At 39.4% G+C, this 20,152-nt stretch overlaps 1 protein-coding gene across 7 annotated transcripts in view; it reads right to left on the reverse strand.

The window, feature by feature from the left end:
* The window catches only part of SIL1 (SIL1 nucleotide exchange factor), a 397,180-nt gene that overhangs the window by 233,890 nt on the left and 143,138 nt on the right, over positions 1-20,152 (reverse strand). The window lies entirely within an intron of this gene.

A 20,152-nucleotide genomic window follows, 5' to 3' on the forward strand; every position in this document is an offset into this window, starting at 1 on the left:
CTAAACTTTATTATGTCTTTCCTTCTATTAGCTTTGGATTTAGTTTGTTCTTCTTGCTCTAGTTTTTTCAGGTGTGAAGTTAAGGTTATTGACGTCTGATCTTTCTTCTTTTTTTTAATGTGAACATTTAGAGCTATAAATTTCTCTCTGAGTACTGCCTATGCTGCATCCCATAAGTTTTAGTATATTATATTTTCATTTTCATTAATCTTACAATGTTTCCTAATTTCCCTTGTGATTTCTTCTTTGATTCATTGGTTAGTTAATATCCATTAATCTGTAAATTTTCCAGTTTTCCTTTGTTGTTGACTTTTAGCTTTATTCCATTGTGGTATAAAACATATTTTGTATGTTTCCGTATGTTTAAATATACATTTTATGTTTTATCTAACATATGGTCTATCCTTGAAAATGTTCTATGTACACTTGAAAAGAATGTGTATTCTACTGTTGTTGGGTGGAGTATTCTCTATATTTCCATTAGGTCTAATTGGATAATAATGTTGTTAAGTCCTCTATTTCCTTACTGATCTTCTGTTTAAATGTTCTATCCATAGTTGAAAGTGGCATATCAAAGTCTCCAAGTATTTTTGTAGATATATTTATTTCTTCTTTCAAATCCAACAATTCTTACTTCATACTTTGGGGCTACATTGTGAAGTGCATATATGTTTATACTGCTATTACTTCTTGCTAGATTGAATCATTTATCAATATATAATGTCCTTCTTTGTCTCAGTTATTTTCTTAGTAGTTACTTTGTAATTACAATGAACATCTCGAACAAATAATAACCTAGTTTGACTGACAGCAAACTAATTTCAGTGGTACACAAACTCTGTACTCCTATATATGTCTCTGCCACTCTCTTTATAATGTTATTGTCTAAGATTATATCTTTATACCTTTAACATAGATTTTAAATATTATTTTATACATTAACCTGATAAGTGATATGGAGAAGGGGGGAAGCAGTCACAAACCAAAAGTACATGTGCCAGTTTGAATCTGTGATGTACCCCAGAAAAGCCAAGTTCTTTAATCTTCATTCAATATTGCTGGATGGAAGCTTTTTGATTGTGTCCATGGAGATATAACCCACCCAATTGTGGGTGGTAATTTTTTATTAGGGGGTTTCCATGGAGATCTGTCCCCACCCAATCATAGTGGGGTTGCTTACTGGAGTCCTTTAAGAGGGAATCATTTTGGATAGAGCCCAAGAGATCCCAGAAAGCCAGAGGCCCTTGGAGATAAAGAAGGAAAATGTCCCTGAGGGAACGCCATGAAACAGGAAGCCAGGAGAGAAAACTAGCAGCCTTTGCCATGTGCCCTTCCAACTGAGAGAGAAACCATGAACTTCATCCCTTTCTTGAGTGAAGCTGGTGCCTTAATTTGGAAATTTCTATAGCCTTGCTTTAATTTGGACATTTTCATGGCCTTAGAACATATAAACTTGCAACTCAATAAATTCCTTTTTATAAAAGACATTCTGTTTCTGGTATATCACAGCTTTCAAACTAAAACAGTACAATGCAGGGTTTTATAGTTAACTATACTGTTAACTTTACCAATGTTCTCTATTTCTTCTTAAAGCTTCAAGTATCCTTTTATTTTAGCCTGAAGAACTTCTTTTACCATTTCCTGTAGGACAGATTGTTCTAGTTTGCTAGCTGCCAGAAAGCAATATACCAGAAATGGGATGGTTTTTAAAAGGGGGAATTTAATAAGTTGCTAGTTTACAGTTCTTACGCTGAGAAAATGTCCCAATTAAAACAAGTCTATAGAAATGTCCAATCTAAGGCATCCAAGGAAAGATACCTTGGTTCAAGAAGGCCAATGAAGTTCAGGGTTTCTCTCTCAAGTGGAAAGGCACATGGCGAACACAGCATCATCTGCTAGCTTTCTCTCCTGGCTTCCTGTTTCATGAAGCTCCATGGGAAGCGTTTTCCTTCTTCATCTCTAAAGGTTGCTGGCTGATAGAGACTCTCTGCTTCTCATACCTGTGTCATTCTCTGCTCTCTCAGAAATCTCTCGCATTCTCCAAAATGTCTCCTCTTTCATAGGCTTCCAGTAAACTAATCAAGATCCACCCAAATGGGTGGAGAGACGTCTCCACCTAATCCAGCTTAACAACCACTCTTGATTGAGTTGCATCTCCAGGGAGATGATCTAATTATAGATTCAAACACATAGAATTGAATTAAGATTATTCTGCCTTTATGAAATGGGATTTTGGTTAAAACATGGCTTTTCTAGGGTACATACATCCTTTCAAACAGACACACAGGTTTTCTGGTAATTAACTCTCACAGTTTTTCTCTATTTGTGAATGTCTTAAATTCTCCTACATTTTTAAATGATAGTTTTGCCAGATATAGAATACTTGGTTGACAATTTTTTTAAATTTTTTTCTTTAGATATGTTCTGGCTCACTGCCTTCTGGCTTCCCTGATTTCTCATGATAAATCCACTGTTAATCTTATTGAGGATCCCTTGTAGGTGACAAGCTGTTTCTCTCTTGCTGCTCTCAAAATCCTCCCCTTTTCTTTGGATTCTGACAACTTCACTATGATGTGTCTTGATTCTGAACTCCTGCTTAGAGTTCATTGAGCTTCCTTCAAGTCTTTCATCAGATTTGGAAGTTTTGGGCCGTTATTTGTTAAAATACTTTTTTCTCCCCTTTTACCTCACTCTCTCTTATCCTTCTGGGATAAGACTCCAATAATGCTTGCTTGATGGTGTCCCATAGGCCCCTCAGACTCTTTTCACCTTTCTTCATTATTTTTCCCTTCTGCCCTAACAAGATTTTCAATTGCCTTGTCTTCAAAGTTGTTGATCCTTTTTTCTGTCAGTTCAAATTTTCTGTTGAATCTGTCGAGTTTTTCATGTCAATCACTGTATTTTTCAGCTCCAAAATTTGTTTGGTAGCTTTTATAATTTCCATCTCTTTATTTTATTCAGACAGCATTTTCCTAATTTCTTTTAGAACTTTGTGTATGGATTCCTTTAGATCACCGAACATATTTAAGACAGTTGATTTAAAGTCTTTAACTAATAGTTCCAATGTATGAGCTTCCTCAGGGAAGGTTTCTAGCACATTCTTTTTCTCCTGTGAATGGGCCATACTTCCTGTTTCTTCATATGTTTTGCAATTTTTTGGGTAGAGAACTGGCCATTCTGAGTATTATTTTTTTATAACTCTGAAAATCTATTTTCCTACTCTTCTGGGATTGCTAAGTGTTTTTTGTTATTTTTGTCACTGTTGAGGGTTGGAGCTGTCAATCTACGACTTTTCTCAACTATTTTTGCTCCCAAACAGGGAATGGAAAGTGGAAGGGAGGGAGAGGAGGGAAGGGAAGGAAGGGAAGGAAGGGAAGGAAGGGAAGGAAGGAAGGAAGGAAGGAAGGAAGGAAGGAAGGAAGGAAGGAAGGAAGGAAGGTGGGAAGGTAGGAAGGAAGGAAGGAAGGAAGGAAGGAAGGAAGGAAGGAAGGAAAAGAAGAAGAAGAAGGGGAAAAAAAGGTACTGCCTCTTTAAGTCTCCTCTGCCACTTTTGCCCAAGAGAGGCTGGAACAATGGCCTATCTCACAGTGAGTCCCCCAGCAATCTGAACTAGCAGATCCAAAGCAGTGTTCACTGATCAAATCTCATACACCCTGGATTTTGGAGGCTTAGGTCTATATAGTCCACCCTGCACCAGCTAGCTATACTAGAATCCAGGGTGCAGTCCCCATTGCTGCCGGCCACACAGCTGGGGGATGGAGGGTGATAAGCCACTTCACAGAGGGTGAAATTCACTGCATTCACTGATATTTACTGCAGGTTACCAGTCACTTCACCCAGCTCTTCCCTGTATGCTACAAGTGTTCTGCTAGATTCCAGAGTTCCAAAATAGCTAATTCAGACAGTACTTGCCCGTATAATAATTATTTTGGTGGAGGGACTGATTCCTGGGTTGTTTTATTGCATCATCTTCCAGTCCTCTCCCAGCACCCTAATCTTTAGGTACTCTGCCCCAATTCCTTGACATTGAACTCCTCCGATCCTCTGCTATCTCTAGTGTCTCCTTCCCCAAGTTCCTTTGCCAGCTCACTGACTTCTATCTGCCTTTAAATATTCAGTCCTTAGCTCTCTGCTGGAGCTCATAAGTTCCCATGAATCCAGCTGCCATCTATACAAACACACACACACAGGAACACACAAAAATAAAACTAGAAGGACTCACCAGATAATAAAACATATTGCCAAGTCTCTATAATTAAAATGGCTTGGGCAGGTCATGGTGGCTCAGCAGGCAGAGTCCTCACCTGCCATGCCGGAGACCTGGGTTCGATTCCCAGTGCCTGCCCGTGCAAGAAAAAAAAACAAAATGGCTTGACTGGTATATAGATAAACAGACTGACCAATGGAACCAAAAAGAAAATTCAGAAATAAATCTGACTGCATACTGAAATTTAGTATACAATAAGGGTGGTATCTCAAATCTGTGGGAAAATGATAAACTTTTAAATAATTGGTATTGGGATAACCTAACAAAAATATGAAAAAAGAAAAAATTAAATCTGTTACTTAAGCCTACATATCAGGAAAAATTCCAAACAAATGAGATATTTAAATGTAAAAAATGTAGCCATGCAAAATACCATAAGAAAACATGGGTGAATTCCTCCATAACCTGGGAGTAGAGGATATTTTCCTAATTATGACTCAAAATCCAGAAGCAGTAACAAAAATATTAATAAATTTGATTAGGTAAAATAGTAATTTTATAAAAATTAAAAATGCATGAAAAATATCACAAGCAAAATAAAAAGGTAAATGAAAACTGGGAAAAAAAAACCGCAACTTACATCACAGAAAAATGGCTAATATCCCTAAAATATAAAGAGCTATTTAAAATAAAGAAGGAAAAGATCAACAACTCAGTAGGGCAAAGGGCTAAAGACAATGAACAGGCAGTTCACAGGAAAAGAATTGAAATGCTCTTTAACCATATGAAAACATGTTCAACTTTATTCATAATATGAGAAAGGTAAAATAAAACTGCAGTAGGATATGATTTCTCAAGTATCAGATTGGCAAATATATACTCTACAGGTGAGACTGCAGGGAGACAGATACTTGCAAATACTGCTGTTCGAAATGCAAAACGGTGCAACCCAGCCAATCTGTGCCCAGTTGTCTGACCTGTAAAAACTGTGAAATAATAAGTGGGTGTTGCTTTAAGCCACTAAATTTGTGGTAATTTGTTAATAGAGCCCTGCAGATGGAAGAAAGGGTTCAAACCAAGGCCTGGAGATAAAAACAGATCACCTGTGTGAGTCCTTGGGCCATCAAGTTGGCTGGAGCAGCAGCTACGCAAAAGCTGGTAATTTAGAACAGCTCAGGTTCTCAAGGCCAGGTTTCCCGGCCCAACCATTCAAAAGGGGAACATTAGTGGGAAGGGGAAGATGAGAAAGAAGGCCAGAGAGGGGAATCCTCTGGCAGGCTATGATCACTGAAACTTCAGAATCTGTAGTTTAGTTTATTTTCCTTTCTTTCATTTTTTTAAATTCTTTCCTGAATACTAAGACTTTAAATTAGATGGCCTTGAACAAAGAAAAATATATTTAACAAAAAGGTACCCCATTATTTGTTACAATTTTTTTCTTTGAATGTTTTTCCTTTTATATAAATCTATTTCTGCAAATGATTGAACCCAACTGTGATATCTGAATAGTTTAAGAAAGTACATTCTGTTCAACTTGCAAAGGGAAGGGAGGACCCTTGCCCTCTTCCTTAAGACACGCAAAATGGAAGGGGATGCAAGATCCCCTGCTTATTTGTCTCTAAAAGGAATCTAGCCCCAAGCCCAGGCTCAGTTCCTGTACCCAGCATGGCACAGGTCTTTGTTCAGGAAGCACCACAGGTGTGATGAGCACAGTATCAAAAAGAGACAGCAAAACTGCTATAGTCTTTGGGCTCAAGATAAGGAGACCTTAAAAACAACAGGAGATGGAGAGTGTCAAACGCAAGGGAAATATCTTTTATCTTTCTGTTTTGTTATTCCTAATAACTTTGTTTAGGCCTCAAATCAGTGTGACTCCATTCTTTGGGAAGTATGTTCTATGAAGGCTTTAAACTATATTATCAGATGACTCAAGTTCCAAGGCAGGAAAAAACATTGGACAGGCACTACCCACAACCTCCAGAGTGCAGTCAGCCACATCTTTCTTCCAATTCTCCTCCACTTCTTGCAGCTGAAAAAAATGCCAACAATCTAATGTCTAAGTAACACCAGTTCCAGAAACTATCATCCATGCATTTTTCTACAGTATTTTTTAATCCATTTTCAACTGGTGTATTTACAACTCCCTGTGTAAGGTAGATTTTTTGCTGATTTTCCTAAATTTAGCCCCCTTGAGGTCAAGCAGTATTGTCAAGTTCTACTGAACAGGATTTGCTGAAACAGTCCACATTCCACTATCCTCACTGTACAAGTTTTCAATATGTGGCACAGAGAAACTCAATACATATTTGTGATTAAAGGAACTTCCCTTCTCTAGCTTTACTTTTCCAAATCAAAAAGTCCCATGTTTCTCCTCTGCCCTTATATACACAATATGCAATATCCGTCATGATTGAACCAGATTCAGAGAAATTATTCCCCCTCTCACAAAACCTGAATCACAGGTATAAAGGATGCTGGGGGTGGGGGGTGTAGTGCAGAGAGTGGGTTGGGGGGAAGGGGAGAGATCTCATAAACCTGCCCTCATCTGTGAGAGGAACATTTTCTGCCAGGAGAATAGTAAATGATGCTATTTACTTGTTCTTCCTGCCAGTGGGGTGAACACATTGGAAATGTTTCTGTATAACCCACTTCAGCATGACCCTCATTGCCATGCTGAGCAAAAGCAGAAAAGAAACAAACTGTAATAGGAAATCACTGGAAATATCGAAAGAGAAAGGAAGGTTCAAACACAAGACCCACATGCTGCTTAAAGATAAAAGGGTGATATAGAGATGCTCATTCTTTCATTTACTAATAAATATTTATTGATTATTTGCTATGAGCCAAGCACAGTTCTGGGCCCTAAAGATCTAAACATGGACAAGACAGAGCGGGCCACAGTGGCTCAACAGGCAGAGTTCTCACCTGCCATGCCGGAGACTCGAGTTCGATTACCGGTGCCTGTCCATGCAAAAAATAAAATAAAGAGACCAAAATCCTTGGCCTCTCAGAGCTTATATTCTAATATGGAAACAGACAATAAGCAACATAAGTAAACATACAATATGCTAGATAAGGGCTAAGGAATAAAATGATGCAAGGAAAAAGAATATGAAATGTGAAGGAGGGATAAAACTTTTTTGAGAAGGTGGCCAGGGAAGACCTAGCTGAAAAGTCACTTTTTAAAATAAAGTTTTTACTTTTTAATAATTTCAGAGGTACAGAGAAGTCACTATGATTAAGAGAGTCCCTGCTACTCCTCTCATCTAGTTCCTATTCCCCTAATGTTATCATTTACATTTATACATTTGTCAAAAGTGACCAACTTTGGCACATTACTATTAACTAAATTCCAGACTCCATTCCGGTTTCACCAATTTTTCTATTAATATCATCTTTCTGTTTCGCATCTAATTCAGGTACCAAGTCGCATTTAGATGCCATAGCTTCTCTCCGGTCTGTGACAATTTCTCAGTCTCTCCTTGTTTACCATGATCTTGACAGTTCAAGGAACACTGGCCAGTATTATGCAATGTCCCTCAAATTGGGGTTCTCTGATGTTTTTCTTGTTATTAAACACTAGTTATTGGTTTTGAGGAAGAATATCATACAAGTGAAGCACTCTTCTCATCATCACATTATATTAGGGGTACATTATAGCCACATGACAGTACAGGTGGTATTATCCTAGATCACAAGGCAGTGCTTGCCAGGTTTCTGTACTGTACAGTTACTTTTTTCCCCATTTCCATACTCTATCCTTTGGAAGCAATTCACTAGATCCAGTACTCACTCAAGGGGGTTGGGGGATAGGGGACTGAGGCCCACCTTCTGGAGGGAAGAGTATCCACATATATTATTGGAATTCTGTAAGAAATATTTGTCTTTACTCCCCTATTTATTTATTCAATCATTTATATCAGTTGAGACTCAGGTATATATTTATTTTATACATTGAGTTATAATCCAATATTATAGTATTTGTTTTGTTGTTTAAATCATTCTAGCTTTGCCCATAGAGAGAGAAGGTTACTTCTGGGTAAAGACCTAAGGAAATTAAGGGAACTCTAGCCACAAAGATATCTAGAAAAACATTCTAGGTCCCAAAGTATGATAGGCCTGGCATGTTCAGGGGACATGAGGGAAGCTAGAACAGAGAGAATACGAAGAAGATTAGTGGAAGATGAAATAAGCAATGATGACCTACATTAAACAGGGTTACATTAAACAGAGGAATTATGACTCTTTGTGTGAGAAGAAAAGCCAAAGGAGATTTCAGAGCACAGGTAAACATAATAACAGGATCACTCTGCTGTACCAAGAACTGACTACAGGCATTAGGAGGGAAGTCAATGAGGAGCCATACTACAGTAATCCAGGTGAGAGATGATGGTGGCAGTAGGGGTGATAAGAAATCGTCAAATGCTGGATATATTTTTAAGATAGAGCTGTTAGGATGTGCTGTCAGATAGAATGCGGGGTGTAAAAGAAAGAAAGGAGTCAAAGGCTGCAAGGATAGAAATGTCATTAATAGAGGTGGGGAAGGTTACAAGAGCTCAATTTTACACACGTTAAGTTTGAGATGCCTAGTAAACACTCAAGTAGGTGTCTATGAGGCAGATGGATACATGGTCTGGAGATCAGAAAAGAAGTCTGGACTGGAGAAATAAATCTGAAACTCAACATACAGATGAAACGTAAAGCCATTAAGTTAAATGAGATCACCAAGAGCATAAATACAGATAGAGAAGAGCAAAGATCCCAGGACTAAGTCTGGGGGCACTCTGGCACTGAGAGAAATTAAGACCTTTTTGCCTGCCCCTTCATGAAGAGACAAATATAACAAGTTGTTGTTTCCCATCCACTAGAATTTCACTGGATCCCTTAGATTTCCTTTAGCTTTCAGGACTCTCAGTATACAATCTTAACTCACACTCCCCTCTCTACAATCTCCTACCCCCAATCTGTTCTTGTAGTTGTGCTGCACCTGATCTCCATCATAAGACAGTCATTATTGCCACCTTTGCAAGCTATTTCTTCAATCTGGAAAACCCTTCCCATCCATCTCTTCAAATGACAGCTCCTCTTCAAGCCCCAATTAACGTTATATTCCCTCTGAGCTTTATCTGACTACTTTACTTCACAATGAATGATCTTCCTCTTCAAAGCAGCCCTGACACTCCAATGCCTACCAACCTTAAGCCTCTGTAATGCTCGCTGTCTACAGGACTGGATATTTAACATTTATTGACCTGTGTGGCTAACTTTCCCTATACATCCTCTTATTATATGTACTGTAGCTTCCTTTAAGAAGGAAAACAGTGTCCCAGTCATTTCTGACCCCTCCACAATAACCTGGCACAAGTACTTGCCATAGAGAAGGTGCTCGATAAGTATATATAAATTGTTTCATGTCAATTCTGTTATCTAATCATTCAGTAAGCTTCCTGAAGATAGGAACTTGTTTTTTTATCTCTCCTCCATCTGGTACAGGGCTGACAGCACTCAATAACTACCTACTATCAAAACGATAACAACCAAAAAAAAAAAAAAAAAGGATAACAACCACCCCTTCCCTGGAATTCTTACAGTCTTGGCACAAAACAATGAATCTGTGTGTTCTGTGCTTGCTGCCCTGTCTCACTCAAAGGCAGCTACCAGATTTCCTGATCAAGAGAGAAGTACCAGATACCCCATGGAGGGAAATCCCAGGGCATCTAATGTGTGGTGAGGATCAGGAATGAGAGACACTCAAAACTACAGTGTTATTTAAACAGCCCAGACAAGAGGGTGCCCCAGCTGAGGTGCTGGGCAAAAGAATAAGAGACACTCTTTTACCTTGGGGAATCCTACCTTCTAAGAACAGTCAGAGGACACATAAACACATATATGAAGATGTTCACTGAAGAATTATTCAAACAGTGAAAAATTAGAAACCACCTAAATGCCCAACGATAATAACCAAGTATAACCTGGTATAGTCATGCAATTGAATATATTAAAGATCAGTATCTGGGAAATCTTCACTGTGTGTCTAATTATATGTTAGAGATAACTTTGAAAACCCTACAAAATTTAGATCCCTATTTCTAAATGGAAGGTATCAGTCTCAAAATAGTATATACAATATGACAGCACTTTTATAAAAACAACTGGAAGGACACAAGCCATGGTGTTAATTTTATATTGGATAGTTAGATTTGGGTGAATTTTTTTTTTTTTTAGCTGGTGTTCTTTTTCCCTTTGTGGTTTTCTATGTCTTTCAAGTTTTCTGCTATGAAAAGATAGTACCTTATGAGTAGGCAAAAAAAAAAAAAGAGACTTCCGGAGAAGATGGCGGCTTAGTAAGACGCACGGATCTTAGTTTCTTCTCCAGGACAGCTACTAGGGGAGTAGAAACGACACAGAACAGCTCCCAAGCCACAACAGAGATAAAAAAGACAGCGTACCCCATCCTGGAACGGCTGGCTGGCTGAGAGAAGCCGCTCGGGTGAGATGGCCAAGGCGCGCGGGCTTCACCGGGCGGGGCGGCAAGCGGCCAGAGTCACTCCCTTCCCCCTTCCCGGGCTGGCTGGGAGAATTGGACAGGTGGTCCCCTGAAACCGCGGCAGCTGGCGCCCACACCACACGCGGCCCCCCGGACCAACTGAGAGAATTGGATCGGAAATCCCCAGGCCGCGGAGAACGGTGACGGGTGGGGGAGGCCCCTTCCAAACCCATGACTCCCCGGGAACGTGCACTCTCCCAGGAGGGCCGCTGCGGTTGGCGCCCTCCCGCCACGCTTGGCACCCCGGGCCGACTAGGAAATTCGGACGGGCGCTTTCCCGGGCTGCAGCGGCCAGCGACCCTCCCTGCGTTAGGACCCCGGGCTGGTTCAAGCCGCTTCGGCTAGCGAACCTCCCGGACGGCGAGAGTTTTCCAAAGTTAAAGTTCCCACAGCACCTTTTACTAGTGGGACCCACAGACAAACGTGTGCCACGAGCGCCACCTACTGGGCAGGATAAGAAAAACAGAACCCAGAGATTTCACAGAAAAATCTTCCAAACCTTTGGATCCAATACCCAGGGAAATCTGTCTAAATGCGCAGACGCCAACACAAGATAACGGATCACGCTCAAATAATTGAAAATATGGCCCAGTCAAAGGAACAAACCAATAGTTCAAATGAGATACAGGAGCTGAGACAACTAATGCTGAATATACGAACAGAAATGGAAAACCTCTTCAAAAACCAAATCGATAAATTGAGGGAGGACATGAAGAAGACATGGGCTGAACATAAAGAAGAAATAGAAAAACTGAAAAAACAAATCACAGAACTTATGGAAGTGAAGGACAAAGTAGAAAAGATAGAAAAAACAATGGATACCTACAATGATAGATTCAAAGAGACAGAAGATAGAATTACTGATTTGGAGGATGGAACATCTGAATTCCAAAAACAAACAGAAACTATTGGGAAAAGAATGGAAAATTTTGAACAGGGTATCAGGGAACTCAAGGACAATATGAACCGCACAAATATACATGCGGAGAAGAGAAGGGAAAAGGAGGAGAAAAACTAATGGAAGAAATTTTCACTGAAAATTTCCCAACTCTTATGAAAGACCTAAAATTACAGATCCAAGAAGTGCAGCGCACCCCAAAGAGATTAGACCCAAATAGGCGTTCTCCAAGACACTTACTAGTTAGAATGTCAGAGGTCAAGGAGAAAGAGAGGATCTTGAAAGCAGCAAGAGAAAAACAATCCATCACATACAAGGGAAACCCAATAAGACTATGTGTAGATTTCTCAGCAGAAACCATGGAGGCTAGAAGACAGTGGGATGATATATTTAAATTACTAAAAGAGAAAAACTGCCAACCAAGACTCCTATATCCAGCAAAATTGTCCTTCAAAAATGAGGGAGAAATTAAAACATTCTCAGACAAAAAGTCACTGAGAGAATTTATGACCAAGAGACCAGCTCTGCAAGAAATACTAAAGGGAGCACTAGAGTCAGAACCGAAAAGACAGAAGAGAGAGGTATGGAGAAGAGTGTAGAAAGAAGGAAAGTCAGATATGATATATATAATACAAAAGGCAAAATGGTAGAGGAAAATATTATCCAAACAATAATAACACTAAATGTTAATGGACTGAATTCCCCAATCAAAAGACATAGACTGGCAGAATGGATTAAAAAACAGGATCCTTCTATATGCTGTCTACAGGAAACACATCTTAGACCCAAAGATAAACATAGGTTGAAAGTGAAAGGTTGGGAAAAGATAGTTCATGCAAATAACAACCAGAAAAGAGCAGGAGTGGCTATACTAATATCCAGCAAGTTAGACTTCAAATGTAAAACAGTTAAAAGAGACAAAGAAGGACACTATATACTAATAAAAGGAACAATTAAACAAGAAGACATAACAATCATAAATATTTACGCACCGAACCAGAATGCCCCAAAATACATGAGGAATACACTGCAAACACTGAAAAGGGAAATAGACACAAATACCATAATAGTTGGAGACTTCAATTCCCCACTCTCATCAATGGACAGAACATCTAGACAGAGGATCAATAAAGAAATGAGAATCTGAATATTACTATAAAGGAGCTAGACTTAACAGACATTTATAGGACATTAAATCTCACAACAGCAGGATACACCTTTTTCTCAAGTGCTCATGGATCATTCTCAAAGATAGACCATATGCTGGGTCACAAAGCAAGTCTTAACAAATTTAAAAAGATTGAAATCATACACAACACTTTCTCGGATCATAAAGGATGAAGTTGGAAATCAATAATAGGCGGAATGCCAGAAAGTTCACAAATACGTGCAGGCTCAACAACACACTCTTAAACAACGAGTGGGTCAAAGAAGAAATTGCAAGAGAAATTAGTAAATACCTCGAGGCAAATGAAAACGAAAACACAACATATCAAAACTTATGGGATGCAGCAAAGGCAGTGCTAAGAGGGAAATTTATTGCCCTAAATGCCTATATCAGAAAAGAAGAAAAGGCAAAAATGCAGGAATTAACTGTTCAATTGGAAGAACTGGAGAAAGAACAGCAAACTAATACCAAAGCAAGCAAAAGGAAAGAAATAACAAAGATCAGAGCAGAAATAAATGAAATTGAAAACATGAAAACAATAGAGAAAATCAATAAGACCAGAAGTTGGTTCTATGAGAAAATCAATAAGATTGATGGGCCCTTATCAAGATTGACAAAAAGAAGAAGAGAGAGGATGCAAATAAATAAGATCAGAAATGGAAGAGGAGACATAACTACTGACCTCACAGAAATAAAGGAGGTAATAACAGGATACTATGAACAACTTTATGCTAATAAATACAACAATTTAGATGAAATGGACGGGTTCCTGGAAAGACATGAACAAACAACTTTGACTCAAGAAGAAATAGATGACCTCAACAAATCAATCACAAGTAAAGAAATTGAATTAGTCATTCAAAAGCTTCCTAAAAAGAAAAGTCCAGGACCAGATGGCTTCACATGTGAATTCTACCAAACGTTCCAGAAAGAATTAGTACCAATTCTCCTCAAACTCTTCAAAAAAATCGAAGTGGAGGGAAAACTACCTAATTCATTCTATGAAGCCAACATCACCCTCATACCAAAACCAGACAAAGATATTACAAAAAAAGAAAACTACAGACCAATCTCTCTAATGAATATAGATGCAAAAATCCTCAATAAAATTCTAGCAAATCGTATCCAACAACACATTAAAAGAATTATACATCATGACCAAGTAGGATTCATCCCAGGTATGCAAGGATGGTTCAACATAAGAAAATCAATTAATGTAATACGCCATATCAACAAATCAAAGCACAAAAATCACATGATCATCTCAATTGATGCAGAGAAGGCATTTGACAAGATTCAACATCCTTTCCTGTTGAAAACACTTCAAAAGATAGGAATACAAGGGAACTTCCTTAAAATGATAGAGGGAACATATGAAAAACCCACAGCTAATATCATCCTCAATGGGGAAAAATTGAAAACTTTCCCCCTAAGATCAGGAACAAGACAAGGATGTCCACTATCACCACTATTATTCAACATCGTGTTGGAGGTTCTAGCCAGAGCAACTAGACAAGAAAAAGAAATACAAGGCATCAAAATTGGAAAGGAAGAAGTAAAACTATCACTGTTTGCAGACGATATGATACTATATGTCGAAAACCTGGAAAAATCCACAACAAAACTACTACAATTAATAAATGAGTACAGCAAAGTAGCAGGTTACAAGATCAACATTCAAAAATCTGTAGCATTTCTATACACTAGCAATGAACAAGCGGACGGGGAAATCAAGAAACGAATCCCATTTACAATTGCAACTAAAAGAATAAAATACCTAGGAATAAATTTAACTAAAGAGACAAAAAACCTATATAAAGAAAACTACAAAAAACTGTTAAAAGAAATAACAGAAGACCTAAATAGATGGAAGGGCATACCGTGTTCATGGATTGGAAGACTAAATATAGTTAAGATGTCAATCCTACCTAAATTAATTTACAGATTCAATGCAATACCAATCAAAATCCCAACAACTTATTTTTCAGAAATAGAAAAACCAATAAGCAAATTTATCTGGAAGGGCAGGGTGCCCCGAATTGCTAAAAACATCTTGAGGAAAAAAAACGAAGCTGGAGGTCTCGCGCTGCCTGACTTTAAGGCATATTATGAAGCCACAGTGGTCAAAACAGCATGGTATTGGCATAAAGATAGATATATCGACCAATGGAATCGAATAGAGTGCTCAGATATAGACCCTCTCATCTATGGACATTTGATCTTTGGTAAGGCAGTCAAGCCAACTCACCTGGGACAGAACAGTCTCTTCAATAAATGGTGCCTAGAGAACTGGATATCCATATGCAAAAGAATGAAAGAAGACCCATCTCTCACACCCTATACAAAAGTTAACTCAAAATGGATCAAAGATCTAAACATTAGGTCTAAGACCATAAAACAGTTAGAGGAAAATGTTGGGAGATATCTTATGGATCTTACAATTGGAGGCGGTTTTATGGACCTTAAACCTAAAGCAAGAACACTGAAGAAGGAAATAAATAAATGGGAGCTCCTCAAAATTAAACACTTTTGTGCATCAAAGAACTTCATCAAGAAAGTAGAAAGACAGCCTACACAATGGGAGACAATATTTGGAAATGATATATCAGATAAAGGTCTAGTATCCAGAATTTATAAAGAGATTGTTCATCTCAACAACAAAAAGACAGCCAACCCAATTACAAAATGGGAAAAAGACTTGAACAGACACCTATCAGAAGAGGAAATACAAATGGCCAAAAAGCACATGAAGAGATGCTCAATGTCCCTGGCCATTAGAGAAATGCAAATCAAAACCACAATGAGATATCATCTCACACCCACCAGAATGGCCATTATCAACAAAACAGAAAATGATAAGTGCTGGAGAGGATGTGGAGAAAGAGGCACACTTATCCACTGTTGGTGGGAATGTCAAATGGTGCAACCACTGTGGAAGGCAGTTTGGCGGTTCCTCAAAAAGCTGAATATAGAATTGCCATACGACCCAGCAATACCATTGCTGGGAATCTACTCAAAGGACTTAAGGGCAAAGACACAAACGGACATTTGCACACCGATGTTTATAGCAGCGTTATTTACAATTGCAAAGAGATGGAAACAGCCAAAATCTCCATCAACAGAAGAGTGGCTAAACAAACTGTGGTATATACATATGATGGAATACTATGCAGCTTTAAGACAGGATAAACTTATGAAGCATGTAATAACGTGGATGGACCTAGAGAACATTATGCTGAGTGAGTCTAGCCAAAAACTAAAGGACAAATACTGTATGGTCCCACTGATGTGAACCGACATTCGAGAATAAATGTGGAATATGTCATTGGTAACAGAGTCCAGCAGGAGGTAGAAACAGGGTAAGATAATGGGCAATTGGAGCTGAAGGGATACAGACTGTGCAACAGGACTAGATACAAAAACTCAAAAATAGACAGCACAATAATACCTAATTGTAAAGTAATCATGTTAAAACACTGAATGAAACTGCATCTGAGCTACAGGTTTTTGTTTTGTTTTGTTTTGTTTTGTTTTTACTATTATGACTTTTATTTTTTTCTCTATATTAACATTCTATATCTTTTTCGGTTGTGTTGCTAGTTCTTCTAAACCGATGCAAATGTACTAAGAAACGATGATCATGCATCTATGTGATGATGTTAAGAATTACTGATTGCATATGTAGAATGGTATGATTTCTAAATGTTGGGTTAATTTCTTTTTTTCCGTTAATTAAAAAAAAAAAAGAGAGAGAAGGGGTAATTGGAGCTGAAGGGATACAGACTGTACAATGGGACTGGATATAAAAACTCAGAAATGGACAACACAATACTACCCAATTGTAATGCAATTATGTTAAAACACTGAATGAAGCTGCATGTGAGGTATAGGTTTTTTGCTTTTTTTTTTTCTTTCTATTATTGTTTTAATTCTTATTCTGTTGTCTTTTTATTTCTTTTTCTAAATCGATGCAAATGTACTAAGAAATGATGAATATGCAACTATGTGATGTTATTAAGAATTACTGATTGTACATGTAGAATGGAATGATTTCTAATTGTTTTGTTAATTCTTTTTTAATTAATAAAAGAAAAAAGAAAAAGTCCATTTTAAAAACAAATGTCAGAGTCAAATTCTCAACTATCTCAGCAATTGGAATGCTAGAAGCTCTACTTTTTTTTTTTACATGGGCAGGCACCGGGAATCGAACCCAGGTCCTTGGGCATGGCAGGCAAGCACTCTTACCTGCTGAGCCACCATGGCCCACCCTAGAAGCTTCTACTTCTAACATAACATGTAAGAATCCCAAGGTTCGACCTTATCACTCTCACACATACCCAAAACAAAGGAAAAACCAGTAAAACTACAAGACTAAGAGCTTTTTGAGGGAAAAAATCCTGTCTCGATCTTTGGTCTCCCACCCAAGTTCTCCGCAGTGTGTTAGGCACTTGTGTGCATTTACTACTCATTGAACACAAAAGGGAAAGACAGTGCAGGCCACAGTGGCTCAGCAGGTCGAGTTTTTGCCTACTGTGCTGGAGACCCAGGTTCAATTCCCAGTGCCTGCCCATGCCAAAAAAAAAAGGGAAAGAGGATGATGGGGTGAACTTATAAGGCACAGATGGGCACTAATGTAATGACATTGCCCCATCCAATGCCACCCCTTCCACCCTCTCCTAGTCTGTTCCCATCCTCTCCTATCTCTGGGCAGCACAAGACTGCCAAGTAGCTCTTAGAACAGGCAAACTGCTGACTCTTTGTACCACAGCATTCATCTTTAGATATTCTTTTTTTCTTTCCTTTCTCTCATTTCTTAAAAGGTGAGCTTGGCTTTCAGCTAGTAAAATGCACCACAATGAACTAGCGTGTCAGTCAGTCTGCAGAGAATCATTGAGAGAATGAATTTGAATAATAAAAGCCAGAACAAGGCGATACCTTGGAGAGAGACTTGGTATAGTACCTTCAATTTAGAACCTCATTTCAGTAGCTAATGCAGTCGTCGGAGACAGTAGCCTAATTTTTGCCAGGAGAGTCCAGGAACACAGCAGTACTAAACATGGCACAGAGGACCCTGCTCATCTCAGAGACAGAGTGCAGAGAATGAAATTAGAGGCATTGCACCTGTGGTGTTAAGGGAAGCAAATCCCCATTCCCACCTCCCAATTCATCACTAACCATGTTTAAAATGAAAAACACAGGGGCAGGCAACGGTGGCTCAGTGGCAGAGTTCTTTCCTGCCATGCCGGAGACCCAGGTTCATTTCCCGGTGCCTGCCCATGCTAAATGAATAAATAAGTAATTTTTAAAAATAAATAAATATAATGAAAAACACAGGAATGTGTATGGGAATTGGCACAAGCATGAAGTTTATGGGAAGTCAAGACACCTGAAGAGGCTCCCTTTAGCACTCATGATCTACAGAAAAGTTAAACTCAAGGGACATCCAATAAATGGAGCCTTACACACAGATATCTTGCCATTAATGGGCCCTATAAGCTGTAGGCCTGGGAAGTCTCTAGAAAATGCCAGCAGGTCAGTGTATTAAAGCCAGATATGAGCAGAAGAGCCCACCAAGGTCAAGCTAGAAAGGAGAGATTAGCTCTAGACACATCCACACAAACTTGGAGTGGGGTGGTAGCTTGGGTACAGAGCTTCCTAGAACAAGAGCTCCCCACTGGCTGGGCTAAAAAGAAGCCACATCAACTGATCTGGTCCAGATTTGCCCTTAGTCACTTCCCTGTGTGGTAAATCACCTTACTATAGGAGCCAAGGAAATCAGGACTCTTTGTTTACTAAGCTGTGTGACCGTGTGGTGAGGGGAACATGAAGCTCAAAGGTAGTGATATCTATCCCATGAGAGTAGATGTAGGAGCCTCACAGATCTCTCCTAGACTGGCTAGGCTGAGGAAGGCACTCCTTTCTCCTGTTCTAATAGATTGGTGGGCCAGCAGCTCTCTTTCTTAGCCCTACCCTCTCACCCACCCACCCCACCCCAAGGTTTCTTGTTGCCTCTGGTCCCTCTAAATCCCATTCTGCCTCCCACTCTGTCCTCATGGATTCTTTTGACTTATCTCAGGAGGACTGAGAAGACAACATTTAACTAAGCCTTCACAGCAAAGGATTTTCTAGAACCTTATACTCCTTTTCCCTCAGAAGGCAAAGGAAAGCCCAGCATCAGCAGCAACTCACCTTCAACAACATTATGGCCTCACCAGCACTAGCCTGGAAGCCTCAATGACCTTGACAGGGCAACATTGTAATGACAAATACAAAGATACCTGTACATCCAGACCCAGTGAGTAGAGGGTAGGACTGCCAACCTTCTTGTTTAAATAGATTCCCAGGTGGGCTCTGGTGCTTAAGGCTAAGCTATACGATATGCCCTCACTGTACCTAACACAGTGGTAGCCACAGAAGCAAGCACTCAAACACCTCAGGGTTGAACTCTTTTCACAGGTCTCTCTACAAAGTCTCTCTGGGATGTAGAGACTTTCCTATACCTCGTAGACACTAAAGGAGAAGGAAGATTTGCTTGGGAGGAAAAGCAGAAGAAATGGGGGGCTAGACATCCTAGACTCCACCCAAGAGGCATACCCAACAAGGTGGCAGTGCAGGAATAGGGAGGCAGGACCTGCTTTCCATTCTCAACGCCTGTCTGCCAGAACTTACTGGATGGCAGGAATCCTAGATTCGTGGGCGAACTGAGTCATGTTATGAATCTTTTTCTAACCAGCATGTGCAAAAACTCCTCCATCTCAGGAAGGGAAGGGGGGTGATGCGTGATGTGCAGGGTGGCAGTCTACAATTGGCAATCCAGCAGAGCACAAATTTCCTCTCAATGCTAGAGCAGAGCAGCTTCCTCAAAAAAAAAAAAAGGTCCATTCCAAAAGCCGATAAGGCAGTTTGGGGACAGGAGGTTGGGGGTGGGGTGGAGGTGAAGGGACCTAGGCTGCAGCTTTGGATGAAGTAAAAATACCAATATCATGAAAACATATCATTGTAGGGTTGATAATTTCCCCATAAGAAGCAAATCTTCCCATAACGATAAATCAGTCGTTCACTGCAATTTTAGAAATCTATTCAGAAAAAAAAACGCTATTACCAGAAACTCTCAAATGTTTTGCACTGGAAGCTGAGCTCTAGCATAATTAGGGGAGATTCTGAATGGTGCCCTGAGGCAGGCCATACAAGAATAGGGTAGAACGGAGTTATATACACATAGAAAGCTCATTTAGGGAATGAGCTGTGCATAATGTATGCAGGCCCAGAAGTGCAGACACTCCCTCCCAGTGGCCTGCTCAGAGGCAGGCTTCGAGCCACAGCATTGGCAGA

This window comes from Tamandua tetradactyla, chromosome 20 (assembly GCF_023851605.1).
Source record: "Tamandua tetradactyla isolate mTamTet1 chromosome 20, mTamTet1.pri, whole genome shotgun sequence".
NCBI classification, from domain to species: Eukaryota; Metazoa; Chordata; class Mammalia; order Pilosa; family Myrmecophagidae; genus Tamandua; species Tamandua tetradactyla.